General features: G+C 36.9%; 1 long non-coding RNA gene across 1 annotated transcript in view; it reads left to right on the top strand.

Moving 5' to 3' along the window:
- The first annotated feature begins 8,106 nt into the window (after positions 1-8,106).
- The window catches only part of LOC110467856 (uncharacterized), a 35,668-nt gene continuing 16,888 nt past the window's right edge, over positions 8,107-26,886 (top strand). Inside the window, exon 1 of the long non-coding RNA XR_002464931.1 lies at positions 8,107-8,171. This is a non-coding gene — a long non-coding RNA (uncharacterized LOC110467856). The remainder of the gene's footprint in view (positions 8,172-26,886) is intronic.

Below are 26,886 nucleotides of genomic sequence, written 5' to 3'. Positions count from 1 at the left end.
GGCCACCCTGCATAATCTGTAGCATGAAGTCACCCCTCCTATAATGATACAAAACAGGAACACTCTCTTGCTCATGTTACAGCAGAAATAGAAAAGCAAAGACTCATATTCAAATATTGGAGGAAGGCCCAAACGCCCTGCCTTTTTTTGACCTGTGACAATGCTGATTAAGTGGCCAAGAATGTGAACTACACAGCTGTCACCTGATCTTTTAGTTCAGTAGCAGATAACATCACTCTCACAGCTCAAAGCTATTTTTTGCACTATCAAGTAGTTAGACAAGAGTGATTTTCACTAGCTCTCTCCATCTTGTTTTAAAGCTCAGGCAGACAAGCTTCACAAATCTTTCAATAACACTGCTGTTTAAATATAATGAAAAAGTAATTTTCTTCCTGGGACAGGGGTACATTTTCTTAGTTAAGTACAGCTAGTGAGTAAAAGTATGATTTGCTTTGTTAGAAAAAAGACAGGCAATGATTCCAATTCTCTGATTTTATCAAAGCTACTTTTCTGCTCAGCAAAATTCCAGGGGCAATCCTTCCTCAGAAGAACTACTCAAAAATAACATCATCTCTGTAGGTCAAGGAAAATGTGCCAAAATTTTCTTCTTTTTACATTTGGGGCTTTTTCTTAAATACAGAGAAGCTAATAGTCACTTATCTTTCGGTAGCTTTATCTTCTCACCCAGAGTTTTACTGATGCTCTTTACCTTTTCACTGCTGATTTTTGTCTAAAGCTACAAAACGAAAAGTATGTGTGCTTATCTATGTGCCAGGATTTACTGATTGCATTATACTCAATTATATTCTGTTTCATAATATTAACGTATCCATATCTGTAGATGCTAAAATGGTTTCATGGTTACTGAAGAGCTTTTTCAGTTTAACTGTAACTCCTCCAGTGTTTATTCAAAAAAGCCTCCCTGTGCCCTTTTTTGAGGGGTAGGGTGAGGTTCCAATTGTGTCCTTAAAAGATCACATCCACTCCATACCTTGTCTTTCCCTTCCTCCAAGGAACCAGAAAGAACTGCTTGGAATCTAAGGTCAGTCAAAACCAATCTAAGCAGATGCAAAAGTTGCTGCACACAAAATGTTCCATCTTAAGTAGAGGGTTATTATCTTTCCAGCTTATTGCTGCTGGGGTGTGCTGGCATTAGAACTGATCCCTGCTCATTCATTTGGCATTGAGATACATTTATCACAACTGTGACTTCTCCCTATCAGATATTGCCATGTTTAATATGACTGCATCCTTTTTCCTTTCTTTTTTTTTTTATTGCTAATTATTTATGCAAGCAACAATAATTATCAATTTTGTGTGGATAGTCACACAAATATCCACTTATTTGTGGATCTTGCCTTATTCACTTGATCGCTCTGAAATTTTGTGGTAATTAAAAACAAAGTCTTTGTTTCCAGCTGCTGAAACCCAATGTTTTTTATAATAGCTGAGGAAATTTTACATGGCCACTACTGGTTTTGATATTAAACTATAGTTGGAGCTTGAGAGAGAAAACACATCCAGATCTTTGAGAAGTATTTAAAACATTAGAGAGTAGCAACCTTTAATCAGAAAATGTTGAACTAGAAGTGAGAAAAAAGTCTGAAGTGTCCAAGTAAAACTGTGGGGGAACTTTAGGATTTGAGTGTCAGGAAGGAAGGAAAGAGCAACAGAACACGCTGTACAGAAATAGTTACTGCTAGTTCAAGAAAAAAAAAATTAACTGGATTGTAAAAGAATATCTGTTTCATAATTGTTATAATAAGATAGATAAGAGAGAGTGTAGCCTAGGTAGGTAGAAGTTTGTAAACTCGTAACATTTCAATGCCATAATCCAAATTGTCTCCTTCTACCACTTGTGTGATTTGTACCAACAAGGAAGAACATGCACCTCATACCACATTGTGTTTGATGTATTTCTATGTCTGCAAGCCGAATTATGTCTCACCTTCTGAATGTCAGCATTTTATTGAGAAACTATTTGTTTAACTATCTACAAAACCTTAAAACCGTTGTGGCTTTTAACTCTACTCTTAGAAATATATCTGTCTGTACAGTATATGTGAGAAGCAGGCCTCCTCAAATTTGAGCTTTCTGTCAGGGAACAGGAAGGGTCAGCTGCTCCCTAAGGGATGAGGAGCCAGGTCCACTGCAATAATACAGGTCCAAGATAAAGCCCAGCATAAACCCACACGCTGAGTCCTGGGTCATCAGGGTCTACGACCAGTCCTATTGAGACCACTGCTCCTACACCATAGCTCCAACAGAGTCTGAAGGCCCCAGAGGGAGCTGAAGTGGTGCTTCTGGGACAAATGGGAAAAGGGTGTGGGTGAGTATTCCAAATGAGGTTGATCAGAATCATTACTTCACTCAAAATTGTCTCACATTGCACCTTCACATCTTCAAATGTATTACATGGGTCTTAATGATTGTTCCAGTCTCTGATACCTTGTAAAGAAGTGTGTCCACTGTTTTTCTTTTACTACTTGTTCTTAGCTTCTCCCAATATGTACATGTCCTTAGCTGTGTCTCTGTCCTCATTATTAGAAGGTACATACAGGAGGTGAGGGCAAAGTAGTCCAAGTATGAAGCACTGTTAAACAAACACCTACCAAGAGTATACAACCTTCAGATTTGTGTGAGGTTGAATAGGATCGGTCAGGAAAGAAGCAGAAACACAATTTATTAAATGCAAATACTTGCAAATATTCATATATTCAGTCTTCAAAGTCTGTACAAATACCGACTGTAATATCATCTTTGTCACTCGTTGCTTTGATCTTGTCAGTCATCTGGGTTAACATCCTTTTCTATTACAAATTTAGGCTTAATTTCATTGTCTTTAAAGTTCCATACTGTTCCACCTCTCCCTACTCATTTGAACTTCAAGTTGCTATTCTTTCTATTCAGCGCTTCTATAATCAACCGTGTCAAAGAGTGAAACCAGAAGAATTGAAATTTAGATGAGCACTGTGAAGTAAGCTAACTTCTCTGTCTTCCAAGACAGAGTAATTGTTCCAAAATAAATTAGTGCTTATTACATAATAGAAGGAACACACACTGAGTTTTACCAGCAGAGCTATATAATTTTATTTTTTCTGCTAAAAATATTCTAGTCTATCCCTCTCCATAGATAAACCATTTTCTAGAGGGGGTTTCTCTGCAGGCTTCTGTCAGATGGAACATTCCCTTTAGGAGTAATCCCTAGGAATGCTTGGCAAAAGTTTGAGTTTCAGACGTCCTCATAAAAGGCAAAGAACTGAAGTAGACAACTGAAATAGTAATGTCTGATGCCATCAGTGCTAATATTGACTGATCATATCTGCGAGGGCCCTTCAGATGGTTTTTCCAGTTGGGAAAACATATTTCTGACATCTTGGGTGCATTCCACCAAAAATGCACAGAAGCAAAAGTCAACTGAAAAGCTACATTCAGTATAAGGTTAGTGTTCTTTCTGCCTCTTGAATTTGTTCACTCATATGTCTTTTTCTCATTTTTCTTCCATAGCTCTAAATTAGCATCAGATAATAGGATCTGTGCCTTGGCATAAGATTAAGTTTTCCCAAAAGTTCATTTACAGCAAATTAAGAGTTTGTGAAACAGAAGTGAAATATGCAGCCTCTTTGGTTCTCTTTGTGGGTCTTAAAAACAGTGATTGATGGATGGAATTATCATTCCTTCAGCTCTTTATTACTAACTCTGATGTAGCATTGTAACATTCATGTTGTCAGCAGCACCTCCAGACAACTTCCTGCTATTACTTTGATGCAATTGTCATATGAGATGCATGAGACATTATTAAATTGGATCCTGTTGGAGCAGGAAGTTAAGATTCTTTTTATTCCTACAGTTGTAGTTGAGTGGAAGAATCTGAACTTTATATCTTGTCTCTCAAAAAAAAATTCCTGTGAAGTCCACTTTAACAACAATTTATACTCCTGCAAAACACTGCAATACCCTCTCATCAGAGTCAATTCTAAGCAGGCAGGCCCAGTAGTCAGTGATGCAGAATCCATCAGAGGCAGGATATGAGCATAGGTGTAAATACATCCTCTCACACCACCACCTGTGCTGAATGCAGGTTTTTACCCTAATATGTTAAAAAGTGTTGAGAAGTAAATTATATGTTATAATGATGGCTTCTCTAAATTACACAGTTTGTCTTAGTAATTTGTAGAATGTAATTCATATTTGTAAGTATTTGAATAATTTTTTTTAATGTTGATAGTGTATCAGGAGAGGTACTAAAAAGTTGGAAGGTTCACATGCAAAATCTATTGTTATTTAGTAATTTATTCTTATTCTTTATTTTCCTTTTTTTAATATCTGCTTTTTTAGAAAGGGGAGGAATATATTTTGAAGTACTTATGATTGAATTCTTGTTGGTGTTTGCTTGTGCAGAATGATGAAGAGGCGTGAAAGTTAAATGTGCTTCATACCATCATTTCTTCCTCTTGATTGCTTTCATACCAACAGCAGATGTCCAGTGAAGGGACACAAATATTTCCCTTTAGCAAGCCATTCCACTGAAAATAATGGAAGCTTATTTAAATAGTATAGCTCTGAGGAGACAAAGGGGGGAGCAAACACAGGAAAGAATAAGAGCAGAAATATGGTCAGACAAAGAATGACTTTATTTACATGCAGTGAATTTTTTTAACATTTTACACATAATAAAATTAGTAGCAAATCAACTACCCATTGATTCGTCTAAAGCATTGGGAATGATAATTTGAAATTTGTTGTGGCCATGGATGCTATTGATTCTCCTGCTTCATGCACTATTGTGCTAAAAATCAATTACTTAATATTTTACATTATACTGATAAATTATTTTATTAAGTCTAAATTAAGAATTATGATGGATATAAATGTATGTGCTAAAACATAATGATGAAATGGATTCTTCTCACAAGTTTAAATAACCATTCTGATGAGAAGAATGATTGCCAAAATAAAAGCAGGAAGGCTTTGCAGATGTGGCGAATCATTACATATTACTTTGTTTTTCAAAATGAGTGTTGATCCTGCTGTTGCTTATTGTGCAGAACTTAGATTAAAGTTAACGGGAATTATATGTACAGAAAAGCTGCATTGTGGAAGATCTGGGGTTTTTTTACCCTTACACCTATACTAATGGGAATTAGTAGATTAAAACAATTCTGTAACATCAGGTCTATACCTCTGCCAAATTCAAAAATTCAGGTGAAAACAATGAATTGACAAAGCTCATCCGAATATAATTTAATGAATTAAGTACAATAACCTTTGTGATCAGAAGCATTGCAAATACAACATAAAAGTTTCCTAGATTAGAGTTAATTCTTTCTGCTTTGGAATAATCCATATTATTAGGGGATGTAACTGGTTCTGTTACTGGAAATAACAGCTTTACATCTCTGAAATGCTTCAAAACCAGGGATACACAGCTTATGAAACAGAGTAACTGGGGAAAAACCCAAAAGAAGAAATCAAATTATTTTTATTTTCATGATCACACTAGTAGAAGGACAAGCCTATGCCTGATTTGTTTAATGTTTTCACCAGTAGTGCTGCTCCTATTTGAACAGCAGTCCTGCTCCCAGTGAAGCCAGTAGTAGCAGTGCAGCTCCCTCAGCACTCAGGCTGCACTTCAGGATGCTAAGCACCATCCTATCCTTGTCCCAGCTCCCTGTTGTCCATGTTGATTTTGATATGCAGCTGTGCAGAATGAAGCAAAGATGATGGTGAAATGCCAGAGTGAGGCCTGTTTGTTCTCTTCATACAGAGAAAACAAAAAGCTCCTGAGCCCTGCCAGTTCCCCATCATGACTCACAGGAGCTGCCGCATTTTGGTGACTGAGGAGCTGCCTGAAGTAGGTAACCAGCGTGCAGTGCTTGTACAATGTCAGCATGTGAATATGGAGCAATAGGCATGGCTCTGTCCTAAGGCCATTCCCCAACCCATGGACATCTAGTTTGACAAAGTGCAGGTCATCTCCCTGGTAGGACTGACGCAGCTGGTGGCTTTGCATAATGATACAAAGACAGCTTGTGTAAACCTGGAACCAAAGAGGATGTCTGGGGAGACTTGGATCCATGTAGAGTGGGCAGTATTCCTGCTATGGATTATGTTTTCTGTTAGCTGAGATGATCTGGAAACTTTTTGCATTAGTCACCTGTTTGGGGAATGACAGTCTGAAATTTGTTGTGAGGTTATTCAGCATGGGTGGTCTTTACAGTCCATTTAGCCTTAAGGGTGTGTCTGAAGATACTCTTACAAGATAGCACAGAGGTAGATGTTAAAGACACCAAAAGGAAATAGCCTATTTTGTTCATGCCTTTTTCTATGTCCAGTTTTGAACTTCGCGTGTTTGGCTCCGCTAACAGTCACTAAGTGCACTGGCAAAATAATAAATTTTAATTAGAAATTAAATCTGACAGGAGTTGGGAGGCAATGAAATTGTGAAGATGAATGACTTACTAAATTACTCAAACTGCCATGGCATGCCAATATTTCTGCTAATATTAAAAATAACAATTGTACAAGAAGGCAAGGTAAACAATGTCACATATTTGTAACACTCATAGTGCCTGGCACGATTAAGTGAGGAAGCTGTCAGTCTGCACATCACAAAAAAGAAAGAACCAAGAATTACATATTATTTCTCCTCTCAAAACTTAGGAGTATTTTTGCCCACTTACAGGCACTTGCTTTCTTCAAAATTAGTGCTTAAATCTTCAGTCATCATAAGTTATATTTTGACCTACCATTTTGACATAAATGTGCTGCAGGTTCTTTAATCTGTTTCAGCTCACTTGGCCACAAGACTTTCTTCACTAATAACAGAGCACCAGCTGTATTAGCTGCATCTGTCTTAGATAAATGTAAGTAAAAATGTTGTTTCTTGTAGTCACTGAACATTTTAGGTTTTACTGAGAAGCAAATATTTCTGGGCTGCTCCTGATGCCTTTGAGAACAGCTTTTGTCTTTTTTTATTTATTTTTTTTTTTAATTCTCCTCTGTGATTCAGTTTCAAAGCAGAGACTTTAGGAGAAACAAAAGTCGGGGAAGGAAAGGAGTGGAAGAGCAGCAAAGAAAGAAAGGAAAGGTGCAGTTAAGAAAAACTTCAGCATGTAACAGAAGCACTAATGAAATGGGATGCCATGAAGGGATGAAGGAATTCGAGACCCAGAATAAAGGGACTCAGAAAGAGATAAAACAATTGTGATTGACACAGAAAAGTGGAACTTACCAGTAGCTAACACAAAAAAGACATTTGGAATAAGAACAGTCTGCTTATACCTCTTGGTCCTTGCTGTCCAGCCCATTTGAGAAATATTAGTGGAGGAGGGCAGTCTACAAGACACAATGGAAGGTGTAGAAAGCTTTCATTATGTATATGCATGTTATGTGATTGTTGCTCTCAATTGATGACACCTTTTTGAATTCACTGAGTTCTTCAGGTGAGAGAAATCAGAAAATATATCAGTGGCATTATTTTCATTCTGTGCAGAAAGAAAAGAAATATCAGTGCTTTCATGTGTATGTGTAGTACTTGTTTTATAGTGAATTACAGTCTATAAAATGCAAACTATTTCAAAAACTTCAAGTAATTAATGTTATGGATATTACTCATACATAAATAAAAGAGTTTGCAGAAGACTGATCCAACATTAAAAGTGAAGTTTTAATGTATAGAGCATTAGAACATTTTCAAATGCTTCAAATTGTGGGAAAATGGGGTTTTTTTTCAGAAGTTACAATGAAGTGAGTAGTAGCTTTACCAACTTAAGAGGTCTTCTTTGTACTGTTTACTGAGGTATTCTTAGAGTTTGTGTTATGTCATCCTCAGTAGCTGATTTGTTTGAAAAAGACATTTAATGCTTCTCGAGGAAAAAATGTAAGTTTTAAGAAACACTAGTTCTGACCAATAATTTTACTTGACACAGGACTTCTGGTTCTGAGAGATTGGTGTGAGTGGTGATGTTTTCATGATCGCTGAACAGAGAGATGTGAATGTGGTACTGTGTAGAAGAGAGTAGGACATTGTTGCATAAGGAGAGCCAGGAAGGAAAGAGGCAACTTGCCAGTCCCAATTACAAATAACAAATCCCCCAATTTAGAGGAGAGATCAGTTCAAATCAGGAGGAAGACCCAAAGCATCCATGGGTTTCAGAGCATCTCATAAGGTAAACTCAAAAGCATTTATTTTCTCAACTTAAATTCCAGATATTTCTGACATATGGAATTTGAAGGGTATAAATTGGATCTGCAAATCACTCAGTGCATGACTGGAGGGCTTGGGAATGTGCAGATGCTGCAGTAAAGAAGACTGGAAGACTATCACTTTTTTAATTAGAAAAAGAGAATGCTAGACTGCTAGACAAAAAAAAATCTTTAGTTCAACAGTGTTAGTTTCAAACTAGGAGATTGAGAAACTATAAGAGGGCTCAAAGCAGAGGCAATTTGCCTGAAAGCATGTGAAAGTGAACAGATTAATCTATTTGCACCAATTTAATGAAAAAATGAGGTTAATTTTTAACTGGTTAACTTACCCCATATTCCAGTCTAGGTGTATGTGTTTATGTACAGCTACAGAAAGCAAGCATATTTATATGGGAATAATTAAAATAGCTATTTGTATACATGACCTGCACAGACACTCTTGCCAAGATCATTTGCTCTGAAGATTATATTCCTGCTGTTCGAATGAAGATCTGATTTCATTTAGACAAACCTTTCACTGCTTTTTAATAACAGATGAGAGACAATGCTACACATTAACTATATGGCTAAAATGTCACACATGCTGAACAGAAATCATTGTCAAAGCAAATGAGCATTTGGATGATACAATGATAAGAATAATGTAATTAAATTCATTTTCATACCACTGATTTTATCACCCCATTTTCACACTGTTCCTTCTAGCCATATGCTTTGTTTCCATCCAAATCTGCTCATTAGGGAAGAGTGACTAACATTTGTTCCAGACAATGCCGAAATGAGGTCCTGGGCTTGCTGGAATAAGGTTTAATTCATTTGAAGAAATAGTAATGTAGTAAGAAAGAAGAGAGGGAGAAGCTGATATAAAATGGAAAAGCCCACGAACACAGCTGGGTAAAGAACTGGGGAGCTAAGGAGGCAGATGATCAAAAGGATTTGGAAAAAAATATTTAAGTAGGGGAAAATGAAAAAGACATAAACAAGGATGAAAGGAAAAGAAGGAAAAAGGATAAGAAGGGGAGAATGAAAAGGAGCCTGTTAATGGTAGCTGGAGATAAAAGGGGAGAGGGAGGATAAGGCATAAAATGAGACAGAATTTAATTATGCATACTTTTCTTTAAATGGCCATCTAGCCTCTAGCTCTGTGGGCCAAGCGTCTGTTTCAGTTCGATTGGTGGAACAAGCTTGTTGTGTATGACAGCTTAAATATTTAGCAGCAGTGGTACACTGAAAGGAGCTCACTGTTTTTATGGAGGCACTAGGCAGGATGCAATGTTGGGGATCAGACTGCTAAAGGAGCAGGAACTCAAGTAGCAATACTCACCCCCAGGGCCAGGCTGGCAGGATCTCACATGCATTCCTCTGCCAGTGGGAAAGTGGCACTTGTGAAACTGAGAGCTCCTTTACTCTTTCCTGAGGGTGGAGATGTGTTTTGACTGTTTTGTTTGTCAGGACTCACAGGGCCAAAGTACTTGGTCTGCTTGAGTATTTCTTAGTTTTGTGTACTTGTTTCACTGTAGCACTCCATCAAGCTGTCTTATTTGCTGCAGCCCTTGTGTCTGCCTCTAAGTGCAAAGAATTTCTGGTGTGGTTTCGGCAATGCGGTTCCTTCCCCTCCCTCAAAATTAGGCATTAAGAGGGGAGCCAAGGAGTCATTCGCTGATCAGAACTAGCTGGTTGTTGTTACGAGCTGGGCAAGTTAGCATTCAGCCTTTTTGAGTTCAGCATTTTTAGGATTGGAATCTTGCTGTTTTATTTAAACTAACAGCATACAAAGGATTTTCTAATGGCTAAGTTTATAAAAAGCTGTGTTTAGGGAAGTCCTGGAGATCACAGATGAAACTTTCAGCTCCACTCTTAGATAAAGGGATCTGTCTTTATCCTCTTGCAGCGGTATGCTGAGGTTTGAAAGGAGCTTCATACATTCCTGTAGGAATAGCTGGTCAGGGTGGGAACCACTGCCACACTAAGACTGACCCCTCCAGCTGAGGCCTTTCTGGGAACAAACCACAGAAGAGACTCTATGAGATGCACCTTCTCTTTGTCCCACATGTTCTCAGGTCAGAAACTAAATATAGTTGATTTTCTCCTGTTCTGCTCTTTCAGAGAGGAAACACCATTGTCAGAAATGTTAAAAGAATTGCTCTAGAGTCATGATGACTCAGAGCATTGAACTGGTCTTCATGGTAAGCATAATAAGATTTTACATTTTGAGACCTGTTTTCCAGTTCAATCAACATCAACAGTCTTTGGATCTATTTTTCTTTTAATATCTCTGATACTGTTGCAGTACATTACTTTTTGATAGTGGGAGTGGGGGGATGTCTTGCTGTCTATTCCCACCATGTAAATAATGTGTAGAAATGTGCAATGCATTTCATCTCTCCAAATGTGTGTAATTTATAATAGGACTAAACTTGCTAAACAGTGAGTTCATTACATGCTCTGGCCTCTTCGTCCCTCAGCAGCAAACCACGGTGCCTTTTCTGTCTATACAAACTTTCTTTATTTTGATTAGAAAAGTGAACAGAATCTGTTGGGTGTTTATGACTGGGTCTCACATGACAACCAGAAATACCAATTTCCTTCTTTTGTCCAAAAGTCTGCTTTATGTAATGCTATATTAACTTTCTTTAAGGCTGTGAGATTTAAGGTTATTTCAACTCTGCTTTTTCATTAGCTTTCTTTCCCCCTTAGTCTGTTGTTTCATTTTTCTCTCTCTTCACTTTTTGTAGCTCTGATTCTGTCTCCTTTAAGATAAGGTTTCTAATAGCATCCCACTATTTCCTAAATGAGTTCAAGTCCATTTGGCTTAGAACCCAAGTGCCAGAAGGCCACTGCTAACATTTTTACCAGTCCTTGAGATCTCGTCTGAACCTCTTCTGAATACATGTGCAAGGTGGGAGTTTAAAAGGTCACTTAGGGCTAGTGAGATAGTCACATTCTGTTAGAATCCAGTGCATATGTTACTACCCATTTCACAGCAAGTTGGTCCTGCTTTGGAACTAAGGGAAAACCACAGAGAAAAGATAGAAGCCATCTATTGTCCTGAATGTTGAGAGGTGTAAAATGCTGGTGAATTTCTATGCTTTTGCGGAGGTGCTATCTTTTATTTAAGTCTGCATGCTTGGTATATTCTTACATACATGTATAGTCATAACATCTGACTTGACATACACCCCTTATCATGTATATTTAGGGAAAATAAATATGTCTGCAGGTGGGGGAGAATCAAATTTAACCAACAAAAATGTTGAGTTATTTCAGCTGCTGGAAAAATAATTAGTGGCTGTCCTTCTTTTTCTGCTACTGAGAGGAAATCCAATAAAAGAATGCTCATATGACATATAATATGCATTTAAGAAACTTGCATCCAAAGCACTTTTATGGACATTATGGCTATTAAGCCTATAGGTTTGCTCTTTCAGTTTTTAAAAAAACAACATGAAGAAAAGACAAGCAAAGGGGACACAGAATGTTAACTTGCCCTCAGTGCCAAGTCTAATTTTTGTATTTAAGCACAGCCTCTCAAGGGACTTCAAAGAAAGCTTTACAAAGTCATCTAGAGAAACAACTAAATTGAGTCAGAAAAAAGGGAATCCTCACACCTGCAGTTCCTGCTTTTATCAGTACTTAATCTCTAGACATTTTGTGGAGAAAGAACTGGAACCCAAATTCTCTGCACGTTTAAAAGGTACCAACCACTTGTCTATCAAATGATCCTTTTATTTTTTTCTTTCTATTTTTACAAGCAATTTTACCACAGGGATTTAGAGATTTTTCTTTTATTCTATAAACCCTGGAAGTAGACATTTCAACAATTCATTAGTTTTCCTCAAAAAACAAATTCTTTTCCATAAATTGACTTTTTAAGTAAAAGCTGTTTTGGTGTTTGATTCTTTCCACTGGCTTCCTTATTTGTAATACCAGCATGGCTACATTTTAAAGATCATAAACACTTATTGTTCTACTTCAAGAAGGAGAATAGAAAATTATTCTTTTTACTTCAGTCAATAAGATAATGTTCAAAATGACTCACACATTTCAAATTCAAATTTCTAGGGGTTTATGTTTGTTTTGTAACAAGTAGAAAACAAGACCGTAATAGACCTAAAAATGTGAGTTCAGATGTGTTATTAAATCATATATTAATGTGAAAGAATATGGTGAAAATGTTATTCAGAACCAAGATGTAGGCTGTCCTGTCCTCCAAAATCTACAGCCAGCATTTAATCAAATTTTGAAACATTTACAGAAGCAAACATATTCAGTGATCTGTGTTACCATCAGCCTGTGGTAAGCAAACATGAAGAAGGAAATCATAGGCTGTTAAGAACCTGTGAGAGCTTGCTTGGAGGTTGATGTCACTAATATGTTTCTGAGGAGAACTAAGGCAACATCTGCATTTCCAGAAATGGTAAAATAATTTTAAAGCCATTTGGGTTTCATTCTGCTATTAAAACCATGGTATGTCTTGAATGGAGTACAACACTGGAGAAATACTTTTTTTTATATAACTATTTTTATTGCAGAGGATGGAGTTACATCCTTCTTTGTTCTCCTCATAAAATCCTAGGATAATTGTAGCTGCTTCAGCCAGCTATTGGCTTAGCTGGCTTCTGCTCCAGCCATCATGGAAGGAGTGCAAGCAGGGATGCTGTCAGTCAAGAAGGCAGTGAAATGATGAGTTTGAGCCTCTGTGTCTATTAAGCAATAACAAGTAAATAATCTCCCTTTGAATGATTAAGACTGATTTAGCACTCACTATGGCACATTTTCTCAAAAATTGCAGCATTATTACAAGGAAGGAGAAAAACATAGGGCTATGTCTGCTATGAAGTTGCTCAGAACTTTAGAAGCTTTTCATTCCCAAATTCTGCAAATATTATTTGCAATATCAATAAAAAAAGACAAGCTCTGATATGCTTTTTCAGTAGAATACTATTTGTAGTTACATAAACATAACTGCTTCTGTTGAGTTATAAATGCCAGCTATCTGCTCAATAGGTGGATCATTTTGGCAGCTGAATGTGAGTTAAACTGGACTGCTTCATGTGTCTTTGCTGACTCAGTTCTGAAGCATGCCAAATTTCATTAACAGGTACCCAAAAAATTAATCTGATTTTTTCATTCTTTTCACAAATATGAAAAATTCATTGTCTCTGTGTAGTGGCAGTCTGCTTTAAAAAATGGAAATGGTGAAGTTAAAAGTTATTTAGTCATGAGTGAAAAGTAAAAGTAAAAAAAAAAATTGCACACAGAAATTGCTTTGCAAAATTGATGTAACTCTACATATTTAAAATTGTACACAAATTTTACATAGTAAATCATTTAGCACATTGTTTCATTTGCTGCATCCAGCTTCTTACTCAGGTCTCTTCTTGTTCCCAGATAAGCTTTCAGGAATAATAAATACCCCCTTAAGGGAAAATGTTTTAAAGCAAATAAGAACTGCCAAATAATTTATCACATATAACCACTGGTCTCCATCCTTAATTACTAGCATTTCATTCTAGTGCTTGTTTAAGAGAAGTTAAGCTTAATGTCTGTTCTCTGGGTTTTTTTTTTTTTTTTTTTTTTTTTTTTTTTTTTTTTTTTTTTTTTTTTTTTTTTGTGGGGGAGAGTTCTTTTCATCATGTATTCAGAGTTTGAATCAGACTGTCTCTTTTTTGTGAACAAGAATATTTCAGTGTGACTTTGCCTATGGGACCCTGTGGCAGAGAGAATCCTATTTTGTTCTTGGCATGAGACATACAAAAGAAGTCCTTATTTGATTCAGGTTCAATAAACAATGGTGCTTATTGGTACTTATTTGCATGAGGTAAGCTCTATGCTTAACTTTTGGCTAGTTCAAGTTTTGCCTTCTGTTCAATATTTATTTCTTTAATTTATTTAGGGCAGCAATATTTGGATGGTGTTTTTCTGAGAACTGAAACAGAATTAATAGTCTGACTCCTTGTGGTTTCACTGAACTTTTTTCAAGGTCATAACAGTTTACTAAGACTTGCCTGTAAGATCCAAGTTATCAAGAATTCATTCCAATTTTAAAATGGCTTGGCTTTGGAGAAAAAAGAAGGAGGAAAAACCCCATGCATTTTCATCTAGTTTATTTCACTGAGATACTGAATAACAAAAGATAATATTCTGCATTCATCAAACAGATACAATTCCTCTGATGTAATGGATTTGTGTAAGCAAATGTCTTCTAGGTTTTGGTGTGTATGAGGAAGGAAGTTTTAAAGGGGTAATTTCAAATGGTGTTATAAATCAGTCTTGATTACACAAAAATAAAAGATGTGATCCTTTACTTGCAGTTTATTCTCTTAAAGTCACATCGTCCTCTGGAGTCATGGAGCAGAAGATGAACAGGAGTGATCCTGACCATTTATACTGCTGATGTGTTTAGCTCACTTTGTTAGCTCTTTAACCAATAGGTGATACCGAAAGCTGGGCTCTGAGGTGGTCTGAGCACTACACATGGCTTAAGGTGGATACGGCTCCCAGGACAGATTTAGACAGGATTTAGTCTGTAGCATGTAGGGAACATGCTGACTGTCATGTCATCTAGGTGGGAAATGGAAAGGACAACATCTCTGTTTCTGCCTAGGCTACTTGAGTCTTGCTGTGATGTGTGACACTACCAATTCAGAAAGACAGTGATTGACCTCAGCTACTGCACACCAGCACACGGCCACACAACAAGAACTCCATCACCGAGATGTCTGAAAAAGCTTGGGGCCTCTTGCCCTTGACTTGATCCCACTGATCCCTTGTTCACTGATCTAAATTTCTGATTTTGGAAATCATGAAATTAAACTTGTGTTCCCTTTGGGGTTGCAAAAGGGCTCCTGGCTACCTGTGAGCTGTTACACATGTACTGGGCTTGCCTTAGGTGTGGGTATACACCTGATCAGGTGGTTTGTGCCTGCTTAGCAGTCTAAATGTGAGTACAAATTTTAACAAGGGCAGGGACTAAACTGACAAAACCCCATCATTTTCATCATTTAAGAGGACTAGAAAGAAAACTTCTTTTTAACACAGAGGTGGCAATATAGCCCTCATTTGAGTGCCTTGTACATGGAATAATAAGACACAAAACGTTGCCTAGTCTCTGTGGTGGAGCTGTAGAGGGGAAGGGTACTTCTTAATTTGTCCCCTGAAGCATCAAGATCTATAATCAGGTAGTGAAATGTTTTTCTGAATAAAAACTAGTGCATTTCATTCAAAGTATATAATAAGATAAAGCTATTTGAAAACTGGTTACACCATAATGAGCGTGCTTTATGTTCAAAGCAGAGGGAGCAGGGCTGCATTTTAATCAGCACTGAAGTTAGATTAGTGGATTTTTTTTCTCTGAATATAGATATTTCTAAAAATAAAAGAGTAGTTTGGGTTTTTTTTTAAGGAAAACCATCTTAGCAACTTTTAATACATATAAATATGGGAATAGGCAGTGGATGTGCCAAGTAATATATTAGAATTGAAGCAGTACTAAGTTTTAGTATCTACAGATATATTAATTAATTTTCATTTGTTTGTATCTCATACTATATCTGTCCTTAAATAGCTTGAGGATTTTTCTAAAATGATTGTTCCAAATTTCCTCATCTATTTTCACCAACAAATCTATAGCAAATATAGGATTATGCTGCTATAATGAGTGAAAAAAAAAACAAACCAAAAACTGGCTGGGCTCAAATATATTTGAAATAAGTCCAGTGTCGTTTTTTCTTTATCACAATATCTTTATCACATACTGCAGATACTAATTTCAGAAAAGAAATCATTAAAATAAAAGTAAAAAATAAAAATATGTAAGAAATTAGATTAAAATAGCTAAAGAATTTCACAGAACTGCAAGAAAAAGATTGTGTTTTGCTTTGTTTTTCTAGACTGTAGGGGAGACATTATCCACAGAATCATAAGAAATAGAGCCAATATAACCTAGATTTATTCCTAAGAGAAGGCTATGTTAGGAAATTACAAGATAATCAAATCTCCACTATAAACAAATAGGAACATTCTAGGCACAGTTTTGTAAAGAACCAAGGGGCAATATTGACAGCATAAGTTTTTACTGGGGAAATGAGTGCAAATCTCTGGAGGACTAGAAGAATTCAATGCTAACTGCTGTGAACAGTGAAGGTTTTCCTTAGAGAAAAACACCACTGAGAAATTATGATTAGCTGTTTCCTAATGTAAGTTTGAAAAAATTAATGCAGAAAACAAAAGAAGGTAATGTGGTAGTAGAAGGTTTCTTGAATGACTTATTGTCCAATTTTAAAACACTGACAGAAATTAGTAGAAAATTCATATTTAGTATTGCTTACCTCTGTTGTTTATTGCTTACTTTTATAGCTACTTCCTCTACTTACATAAGCAGAGCAATTTATACCCTTCTGGCATTTATAGATTTAAGTTCTCTCATTCCCAATTATTCATTCTTTAGAGACTGAAAATCAGCAGGCATTGTGGGCAGTCTCAGAATAGTATCAGGCACAATTGCATGAAGTGTGATTTGAAGTAGGACCCAGGCCTTGGAGTGTGAACAGAGCTTGTTTGTGTCCTTTCTGAAAAAAAAAAAAAAAAATTTATATATATATTTAAACCATACAGACAGCTAACAAGCCCTACAGATAGTAAATAAGCCCTGCAGATTACTAATAAATCCTACAGGTAGCTAACAGGCATCACAAGATTTGCCCATTGATTGCAGAAGGAGTCGGCATCTGGCAGTTCTGGCTGTTTGCTATGCAGCTCGAAGTGCACATTGCTCTCTGGAACTTCCATGCCCACAAAAGCTGGAGGAAAAATTCTGCCTCTCCCAGTGCCGGGACTGCAGCTCAGATTCCTACTTCTGATGGTGGAGGTCGTTCCCACCAGAATCTGCAGCAGAGGACAGAGTGTTTCTAGTTGATGGCCCTGCTATTAATTGATCCAAGTGCTAGCTTGCTGACCTTCAGGCATACAGTCATCTTGTCCACGAAGCCTGACTTTTACCCTGCACTAACTGTGGGATTCCTGGAGGCAAGGTTTTGAGGAAAATTCCTGTGAGTTGATGTTTATTGACGTCTGTTGTGAAATATCACACAAACTGTATTTGATAGACACATTTTTATAGATCTTGAATTAAAGTGAAATACCACACTTAAAAATGAAGTGTTTTGATTGTTGTTCTATCCTGGTAAGAAGAGGATTAAATGCATTAAATGTATTTTTTGGGTTGTAGATCCAATTTGCATCCAGAATCCTGCCGTATTAACTAGTATTCAACTTTGTGTGCAGACAGTTCATGGGAGCTGTGTGGAACAAGTCTGTATGGAGCTGTGCAGAGCCATCTTAAAAAAAAAAAAGTGAAAAACATTTTCTAATGTAATACCAGTGATACTTAAACAAATTAAATGTTTGCAATGCAGTGCGTAAACCTTATGTGTATGATACACCGTCACCACATTTTAAAAGATGAGTGACTATTCAAGAGAAGGCAAATTTCTACCAACCAAAAAAAAATTATAGAGTCATTGAACAGTAGGAGTTGGAAGGAACCTTTAAAGGTTATCTAATCCAGCTCACTTGCCATGGAGGGGAGCATCTTCATCTATATCAGGTTGCTCAGAACCCCATCCAACTTGACCTTGAATGTTTCCAGGGATGGGACATCTGCCATCTCTCTGGGTAACCTATTCCTGTGTTTTACCACCCTCACTGTTAAATCAGGCTGAGTGGTGACTCTCCCAAGGAAAAAAATCCATGTATTTGATTTTTGAATGTAGATAATTTTATTACTTCTCTACTCAAATCAATCAAAGCAAAATAAGTCAATTATTAAATTTGCAGCATGGTCAATTGATCAGTACACTTTTAGTACACTACATTTAATAACCACACAGCTTTCAAAGCATGCTAAAATTTCCTGATTTCGGTACATCAGCACTAGTAAAACACTATCATATCATAGGAGGCTTTTCTACATTTCTTTATTCCAAATTTATAGAAACTGTCTCAAGTCTTCATCTGTCTAAAAATATCTACAATCAACTTTAATTTTATTTGTTGGATATGTGCTAAACTTTTCATATCAGTTTAATAATCTTAATTTTCCTACTAATCAGCACTGCATGCTTTAAAGAGGCATTCCTACTATCTACTTTGTGCAGTACAGAGCATGTTGAGTAGTGCAGTCAAGCCTTCCTGTATTAGAGATACCACCAGACAGTGATTCAGGTCACCTGCAGCTAAAAATATACAGTGTGAATCTCTTACTGGAGGTCTTAGAAATAATCTGACTTAAGTTGTGAATTAGTTTTCTTCCAAAGGGCCTTTTCTATCACCAGCATTCAGTTCACAGTTCAGAAAGGAATTGCCTTTACACCCTCAAGCACAAGTAATAGCACTGAAAAGTGACAGAACACATATGGATGGCTAAAGCAAATCCTCTTGGCTATTGCAGCTGATCTTGTGTACATGTATGCCTGGAAATACTTGCTTTTCTATTGAACATGAATCCTTTGTCTCAATCATATTAGTAAATCAAATGCCCTTTGAATGATGTGAATATTACTTCAAATGCCTCATTTTTTTAAAGGTATAATTTTAAATATTAAATTTCTTTTCATCTCACTGTTGTGTTTCTGGTTTGGCCATGCCTGCAAGATCCTCCTGGAACAGATAATATGTAATTTCATATGCTCTATAAATTGATTATGAGATCAGAACACAACCTAAAGCCATTGGCAAAAATCTAATGAACCTTCATGAGAGGCCATCAGTTTCTAAATATTATGTAAGCTGGTATTAAAAGTCATTGATCTCAGTAGAGATGCCTCTGGGTCCCTGCTTTTGTGAAAATGCTCAGGCCTTTGTAATCTCAGCCATTTGCTTCCCACCTCCCTGATGTTTCTTAGCTATTTTATTTTGTTTTACTTTATTAACTGTCCTGTATTTGAAAGATCATGACACAATAATCCATCATGTCTAAAGTTAACTACAGGTTTGTGAAAATCCAAATATGTTAAATCTGCTGGCTCTGTCTATACCAACAGTTATTTCATTAAATACTATGATTTGTCTGAGATGATTTACCTTTCACAAATCCATGATGACTCATGCTTATTAAATTGTTCTCTTCCAAACTGAGTGAATATTTAAGATAGGCAAAAATAGCATCTTAAAAGTTCTGCTGCCATTGGATCAGGCTTTGACATACTTAAACTGACTGCTAAGTATCTTCCTTCACTAAATTCCAGTGGGGATTTCTTTTTCAAAGTAAGTTATTATTAAGCCTGTATAAAGGTGGCAGAATCTTTCTCATTGATGCTTTTCTTAAGATTTACTATGGTGTTAATCACTACAATTTCTGAAACTGATCCATTTATGATCTAAGTTACTTTTCTTTTTTCTCAGCCAGTGAGGCATTTTTAAGTGCTTATTCATGATATTTGAAGGCTCTAGCTATCTAAGACATATTATTTTCTGTTCACAAAAACAAGGCATTGGATACTTTTCTGCCTATCTATGGAGGAGAGAGAAAAACTTTAAAGCCCTGGGAAGACTAACTGTAAGAAACTGATAAAACACTTTGAAGAGTATTTATTTTACCATCTCTCTTGATGAGTTCAAAATGTACCTGTTTTTAAAACTACATTTATTTTACAATAACTATCCTAAACTCTCATTTAAAAAAAAAAAAAACAAAACCCTGCTGATTCTTAGTTGATTCTTAAAAAATAACTATTTTATTTGCCACATGTTTCATATGCTGTCCAAGTTAGGCAAAGGTTAGCAATGTATGTGAAATCAGTGCAAGACTTTTATCACTGTTGTTGTTAAGTCCTTTTTATAACTTACTCTGCTGAGTAAGTTAAGAACTTTTATTTAGTGCAATGAAGACTTGAAATGAAACTTGAGATAATTTTAGTAAGGAAGTAATATAAAAGGGGGTCTTTATTTGAAAGCCTTCAGAGGCAGTTAGGGAAAGAGGTCCACCAAAGCCCCCTCCCCCCCCCCCCCCCACCAGGGGTGAGTACAGAGTTACAAATATATATATGAAGAATACAGAGAACATAGAAAAAAAGGCAAAACCCAAAAGGCATCAGTTTTATGTAAGCTGTACAAGAACAAGGGGGCAGAGCTGGAGTGGAAAGTGAGACAGCATCAGTTAGTCTCCGAGACAATGAAAATTAATATCTTATGAATGAAAGAAGTTATGTTGGAAGAATGAATCCGAGAACAAAGAGTACAAAAATAAAGAGCAGGAAGGTGAGGTGACCACAGTACAAATGAAATCTTAATGATTTGAATTAATTTTTGTTTGTTCCAACATGCTGTTCTAATGATGAAGTTGCCAAAAATCTGGAATTGTTTCCAAAAGCCTGGGAAGCATCTCTAATTTGTGCACTGAAACATAAAAGAGCCAGTCCCTGGCACATGTAGAGACCAGAGACTTCCACTTGCAATGAGTTGCTCATATTTATGAATATATCTTCTGAAAAACAATATTCGCTCCATTAATTTCCATGTCAACACCACTCAGTAGTTCATTGAATTTAACTAGGAAAGCCAACAGCAACTCCTGCCTCCTGTTTCCTCCTCCCCCAACATTCTCAGGTCATTTTTTCTTGTGCAACTGATTACTATAGGTATTTCAGTTTCAAGGGGCAATGCTATATTAAAGCCATTCTGCTTATAGAACATTTTCTTTCTTATTGAAAATGTCTTAGGTAAAATACACCATGACAACAAATGTTTTCAAGAAACAAATTCCCCAGAACAAATGAAATGAGCATTTATTGTTATGGTGGTACTATCAGAGTTTCCATAATAACGCCATTGAAGGTCATGTAAACTTTCATATTTCTCATTTCATGTTTCATCTAGTTCTACACCTATGTGTGTGTAAATTTGATATATTTTATAAGTAGAGGCCTGGGAAGATTCATGTCATGTGATTACTTTCATGGAGTTATCCAGTACCACCTTCAACAAAGGTGGCATCGTTAACTAAGAGATCCCACAGAGCCTAATTTTTAGGAAAGCTCCTTTTCTTAGAAATAGAAATCCAGTTTGCATCCTGATTTCATAAATTCTTAAGTTTCTTCCTCTTAGGCAAGTTCAATCCTTTAGTTTAAGAATCTCTCTTTTCTCTTTGGTATCTATCCTTACAATAAAAGCACAGACAACAACAAGGTGTGCCTGCCACAGCTTCTGTGCTTTCTTCGTAAGAAAAGATCTCCTTTCATGGTGTGATTTCATTTTTTTTCTGTGTTCCTTGTTCCTCTTAATCCTTTGGTCTCTTAGATTTCACACTGGTGCCTCTATATTCCTCCCCCGCTTCAGCTCATCCTCCACCTCTTCACCCTTCTGCCTCACCACCACTTTCAAAAGCTACCTGCACATCCACTTTCTTCCTCACCTGCCATTGCAATATTAGGCTTCGAGCAGCAGCTGGCAGCCTTTTCCTCAGCTTAATTAAAGGTCACAGGAAATATCTGTATTTGGGACCTCAGTCCTCTAGCTGCACTTGGAAAAGTGAGAGAAATTTTTGATACGATTCAGTGCATTAATAGTGCTGGTGCTGACTCTCAAAGTGGCTGCCAGGATCCATACAAAACAACACCCCACAGAAATAATATTTTTTCACTATTTAGAGGTAAAATGCATGTAACAAGAAAAAAAAAAACAAACCTATTGCATGTGCTTTGCTATGTGAAACTAGGTCTTAAAGAATAACAAGTAATTGTCATTTTGTTTTCATGAACTAAACTTAGTTTTGCACCAGTGGCTCACAAAACCTATGCCAAGTAAGATGTCCTCAGAATTAAGGAAGAAGGAAAGAAGTCTCTGGTTTGGGAGGAGAACACGTCTATTCTCTCTCAAAAACATCTGAGAAACAAAAGATTCACCCTCTTCTGTTTAAAATCACTTTCCAGCTGGATCAGTTCTAAGTGTCACACATTCCAAATGTGTTTCATATATTTGGACAGTAGTGCTTTAATGTCATGAATCCTTCTGAATCATCTCTTCCAGCAGTACATCCAGAATTATCTTCCCCAGCAGGCTGAGAGCAGCCCAGTCTGGGTTTTGGTTGCCCTAGCACACACACATGTACATGCTGCACTGGTGAGAACTGTACAGCAACAGGAAATTCTGCAGGCAACATGAATGGCATAGGAAAATCCTGTCCAGCATTGAGTATCACAAACAGCAAATTAAAAGATGCTTACAGATATAATATCTGTGAACCAAAGAGGGGAACTTGTAGTAATCACACATTGTGTTTGAATAGTACTTTGTATTGTGGAAAAGCTTAGCATAATGTGGTATATAACTACATTGCAGCAGGCCTGTCATTTGGAAAGTGGGAGGGAAAGAGTTTATCCTCTCCTCCAATCCGTCCCTCATTTGAGTTTCTCTTTGTAAAGTCATTTCAATAGCAAGCAAAATCTCACAGTGCAGTGAGCATGAATATAATCAGCTTTCAATGCCCCCACTTCCACTGGATTTTAAATAGCAGATTCCCCTGAGCACAGCAGAGTTTGATCAGAGTGCTTTTCTGAAATGGGGCTTCTGTTGTTGATGTTCAAAGAAAAACCTAGTTCTTCAGGTGTATACATCACCTACGTGACTGAGACATTCCGCTGGACTTGTCAGTCCTTGCAAGGAGGGGGGTCTTCCACAGGGGTGGGAAAACTCAGGACAGTGCTGTGTACCCTTGAGGGACTGATGAGCTGTATGCAAGAGGGAGCTGCACAGAGTGATGTTCACTGAAGTACAAGCAGCTGTTGCCACCCAGCAGTCCTGGCACGGAACTGGAGATGACAATTCAGGAAGTCTGCCTCCACAGATGCAAAGTTTCACATACTTTAATCTTTTCATGCAGATTTTATAAAATAAGAAGTATTAAAAGAAAAAGGCAACAATTGGAAACTCCAGAAATAGTTTATATAAAAAAACCTCCTATTTTGTGTTACATGAGCAAAGTTTGTGCTGGATTTCAGTTGCCAAAGAGCATATGAGCTGCCTGTGAAATGTCCAACATTCTCATCTGGAAAAACTTTTAGATTTTATTCCTTTATTTGGCTTGAAACAGAGCTTTTTTTGCTTTTGTTAAATCTTTAACTGAGGTCTGGACCACAGAAAAAGTAAAAGGCAACATGCTGGCTAGAGGACATAATTTTATATTTTAGAAGAAGGATTTGGAGTGAAAACAGATGAAAGCTGTGGGGGCCCTGGTCAGATGGCAGTCAAAAAATCTCCAGGAGCCAGAAGGAACAGAGTCCAACATATTTGAATCCTGGGTCAGAAGAAATCAATGATCAGCTGAAACTGGGGATGATGCAAGGAAAAATAAAGAAACCAACATTCCTTGAGGTATTGCTTCAGCACTTTGTACAGTGAATAAAGGAAAAATACCATCAAGAGGAGATTCTCAGAATCCTGGCATCAAGAATTTCTGTGTGTTAGCATTAACCACTTTCACTCTGGTGCTATTTCTAAATAGAACAGAAGCTGCAGAGGAACAGAAAGCAAAAGATGATCCAGAACAAACAGGAAGACATGGAAAACCTGGAGAGAGAAGACTAAAGGGTTTTCTGGAAATCTAGTCCATGCTCAGCACCAAATGGGAGGAGGGGACTGACGTCCACTGGATGAAGTAATCAGTCAGGGCAAAGGAAGAATTCAATATGAAGAGGACCATATGAAGGATCTTTTAGCAGAGGTCATCGTTTTTGTGAAAGCTAATGAGTCAATTAACAAACAGCAACTCCAAACGTGCTGCCTCTCAAGCATCCCAAGACCTTCCTTAGAAAAGTCACAGAGGTCACAATTTGCAAAGCAACCTTTTTAGCTTCACTACACAATCTTAAAGAGGTACAGTCATTGCAGGAAAACAGTCTCTTGACTTATAATGGTAACAAAACATGGTTTTACTATGTTAATTATAGTGCTGTTACAGGTGTTCATATTACTATTGTTCCTAGCTCTGCCACTTCAGTCAAATCCTGTTTTCTTTGTCATCCAGGAATGGTCAGTGGAAGTAGGATATCCTCCTCAAGCCCTGGGGCACAGACTTGCTTTCTTCACTAAATATTGTTTCCAGCAGAAGTTTGTATAATCATGAAAAACAGAACTGAGCCCTTAAATGGCTTCTGTGGTCTTAAAAACACCATGCAATGGATATGACCCAAGGAAATTATCAGTGACTTTAGCTTTTACTGCAGTATTGAATGCTCATGCTAAGCTACTGGGAAAAAAACAACCCAGCCAGCAACAAGAATATAGGTGGACTTTCTGTCACTAAACTATAACCACATACAAAATTAACTTTGGAGTGTTATAAACAAGCCAGCTGAGCTTATCTAGGGACTGAGGTGGTGGCGAGAGTAACTCTATTCTTCAGCTGTTTCTGTTCTCTTTGTTCTGCAAAACTTGATTGCCAGGAAAGGGAACACACTAGAGGTTTAATTTTATCAGCTAGTTTTTACCATTAAACAAAATTATTTAAAATTACACAAAATGTCTAGCCTTCCCTCCCATTCTTCGGGTTCCTATTGACACTTAATACATCAAATTATTGATTTATTTTATAAATGTGGAATCTTCAGGTATGATTTAAAAATCTTATATAAATGTACCAGGGTGATGAGGAGCAGGGAGTGAGAAGGCTGAAGGAAGTTAGGTCTGAACATTCATTGTTCTACAAATTCATCACTATTTTGAAAAATTTTAAAGCTGTTTTCCACATGTGCTATTGTTTAAAGCCTCTGTGTGTCACACCGGATGATATCTTGCACTGCTGCACTGGGCACTTGAAAGGAAATGGAGTCATTCAGCCAGTCACTTCTTTTCCAGTTGCTGTTGTTCTGTCAAGGTTAAAATTTTCTTTCCTTAAGGATCCCAGCTGTAAACAAGCAGCCCCTAACACAAATATTCTCAAAAAAAACTTGTAGTTTATCATTCAACAGCAATTAAACACCTGTTAGTCTTTTAGATTGGTGCCATAATGCACACTTCAGTTTAACATCACTTAGCATTGAATTTAAAGGACATTTCTTTCATTAAAAAGCTTTCTCACTACAGGAGAAAAAACACAAATGAAGTCTCTCTAGAGACATTTTGCTTTTTATTAGTACTCAGAACTGCTTTACACTCCCACTCCTCCTCCCATAAAAATTCCCCCCAACAAATGCTCCCAAACCTTCTTTACATGGCTCTGCTTATCTGGATTTTCTCCCTAAAGAGGAACTAAGTAATATTTATTTGTAGAAACAGTATTTGCTAGCAGAAATAAATTTCAAAATGCATATTCACAAATATGTAATCATTGGCTAAAAATTTTGGAAGTACAAAAATCAATATTGACTACAGCTTGCTTAACAATACATTTTTTTTAGTCTGTGCTGACCCATGACAACAGAAGAGCTTAACATATTTATAACACTCATACATTTTTTAATTAAAAATAAAAGATTTTGTATTCTGGTGCATCTGTATTTAATAGTTACAAAATGGTGAATGAAAGTTACTTTTATTTTTCCTCCAGTAGCATTTCCTTGGAAAATGGAAACTGCTTTGTGAACCTAAAACTAATACAGAGAATTTCTCCCTCCCTTCTTCTCTTCCCTCATAGATAGAATCCTCTCAGCAAAAGCTCATTCAGTAGTACTACAGTCTAAAGATCATTGATTGTTAAACAGTGTAACATTATTTTTCTATGATATTTTTGCATTGAACAATGCAAAGACACAAATTGTTATTGCTAGCAATATTGCAACATCTCACATTGTTTCCAGTTGCTCATAAATTCTGTATAGCATCATATCCTTTTCCTATGGCTTTACATTAGCACTGTAAAAGCCTGGAATACAGATTACTATTCTGGACTTACATTTATTCTTTTTCCTGAATATTTCCTAAATATTATTTTTCCTGAATCGCTTCTTCCATTAACTGAAGTTCATGTCAGATGAGCAGTGGCCCAACCTATCTTGAGTTGCCCTGGTACAAAGGGTGCATTCCCCTTTTACCACACTTATGCCATGCTCTTCTCATAAACAAGAATTTTAAGCTGACCTGGGTTGTCAGAGAACACTGAAGAAAAGATCAGGAGCCAAAGACAGTATTTTAGGTAATTCTAACTGTTAACCATTTCAGTGCTGATGAACAATAGGCAGCAGCCATTAATATAATGTGAACATCTGCCTGATGGCTGAGAGCTTTATCTCACAGCTTGGGAACTCAGATGGATGATGCTTCTCCTCCATCCCAGTCCAGGTTAAATATTGACTGGCCTGAGCTTAAAGCTGTTTGTTATGTGCATGCCAAAGTCATTCTTAATGCGACAGCTAACAGAGCCCAAAATGCGCTAAGCACTTTACAGATTTGTAGGGCAATCCAGGCTCCAGTCCCAAAAAGCTGATATGTCAGTGTCAATTTTAGACACAGGGGCCATTCCTCCCTGTTCCTCCTTCCCACTCAGTCCTCTTTCTCTGGGCTGTGTTACTTATCTAGTCACTTGGAAAATCAGAACTAGTATATAGTTTTAGGAAACAAAAATTTGCCTCAGCATCTGAGTTCTGAAAACAACCAAAACCTTTGCAAAAGAAATGGGGATTAATAGCAGATTGTGGGTTCAGCTCCCTCTGGTCTCATGGTGAGTGGAAAACCCATTCAGCCATT

Source organism: Lonchura striata, chromosome 1 (assembly GCF_046129695.1).
Source record: "Lonchura striata isolate bLonStr1 chromosome 1, bLonStr1.mat, whole genome shotgun sequence".
Taxonomy (NCBI): domain Eukaryota; kingdom Metazoa; phylum Chordata; class Aves; order Passeriformes; family Estrildidae; genus Lonchura; species Lonchura striata.
Note: the sequence above shows the minus strand (reverse complement) of the source record. Positions and strands in the feature narration are given on the sequence as shown.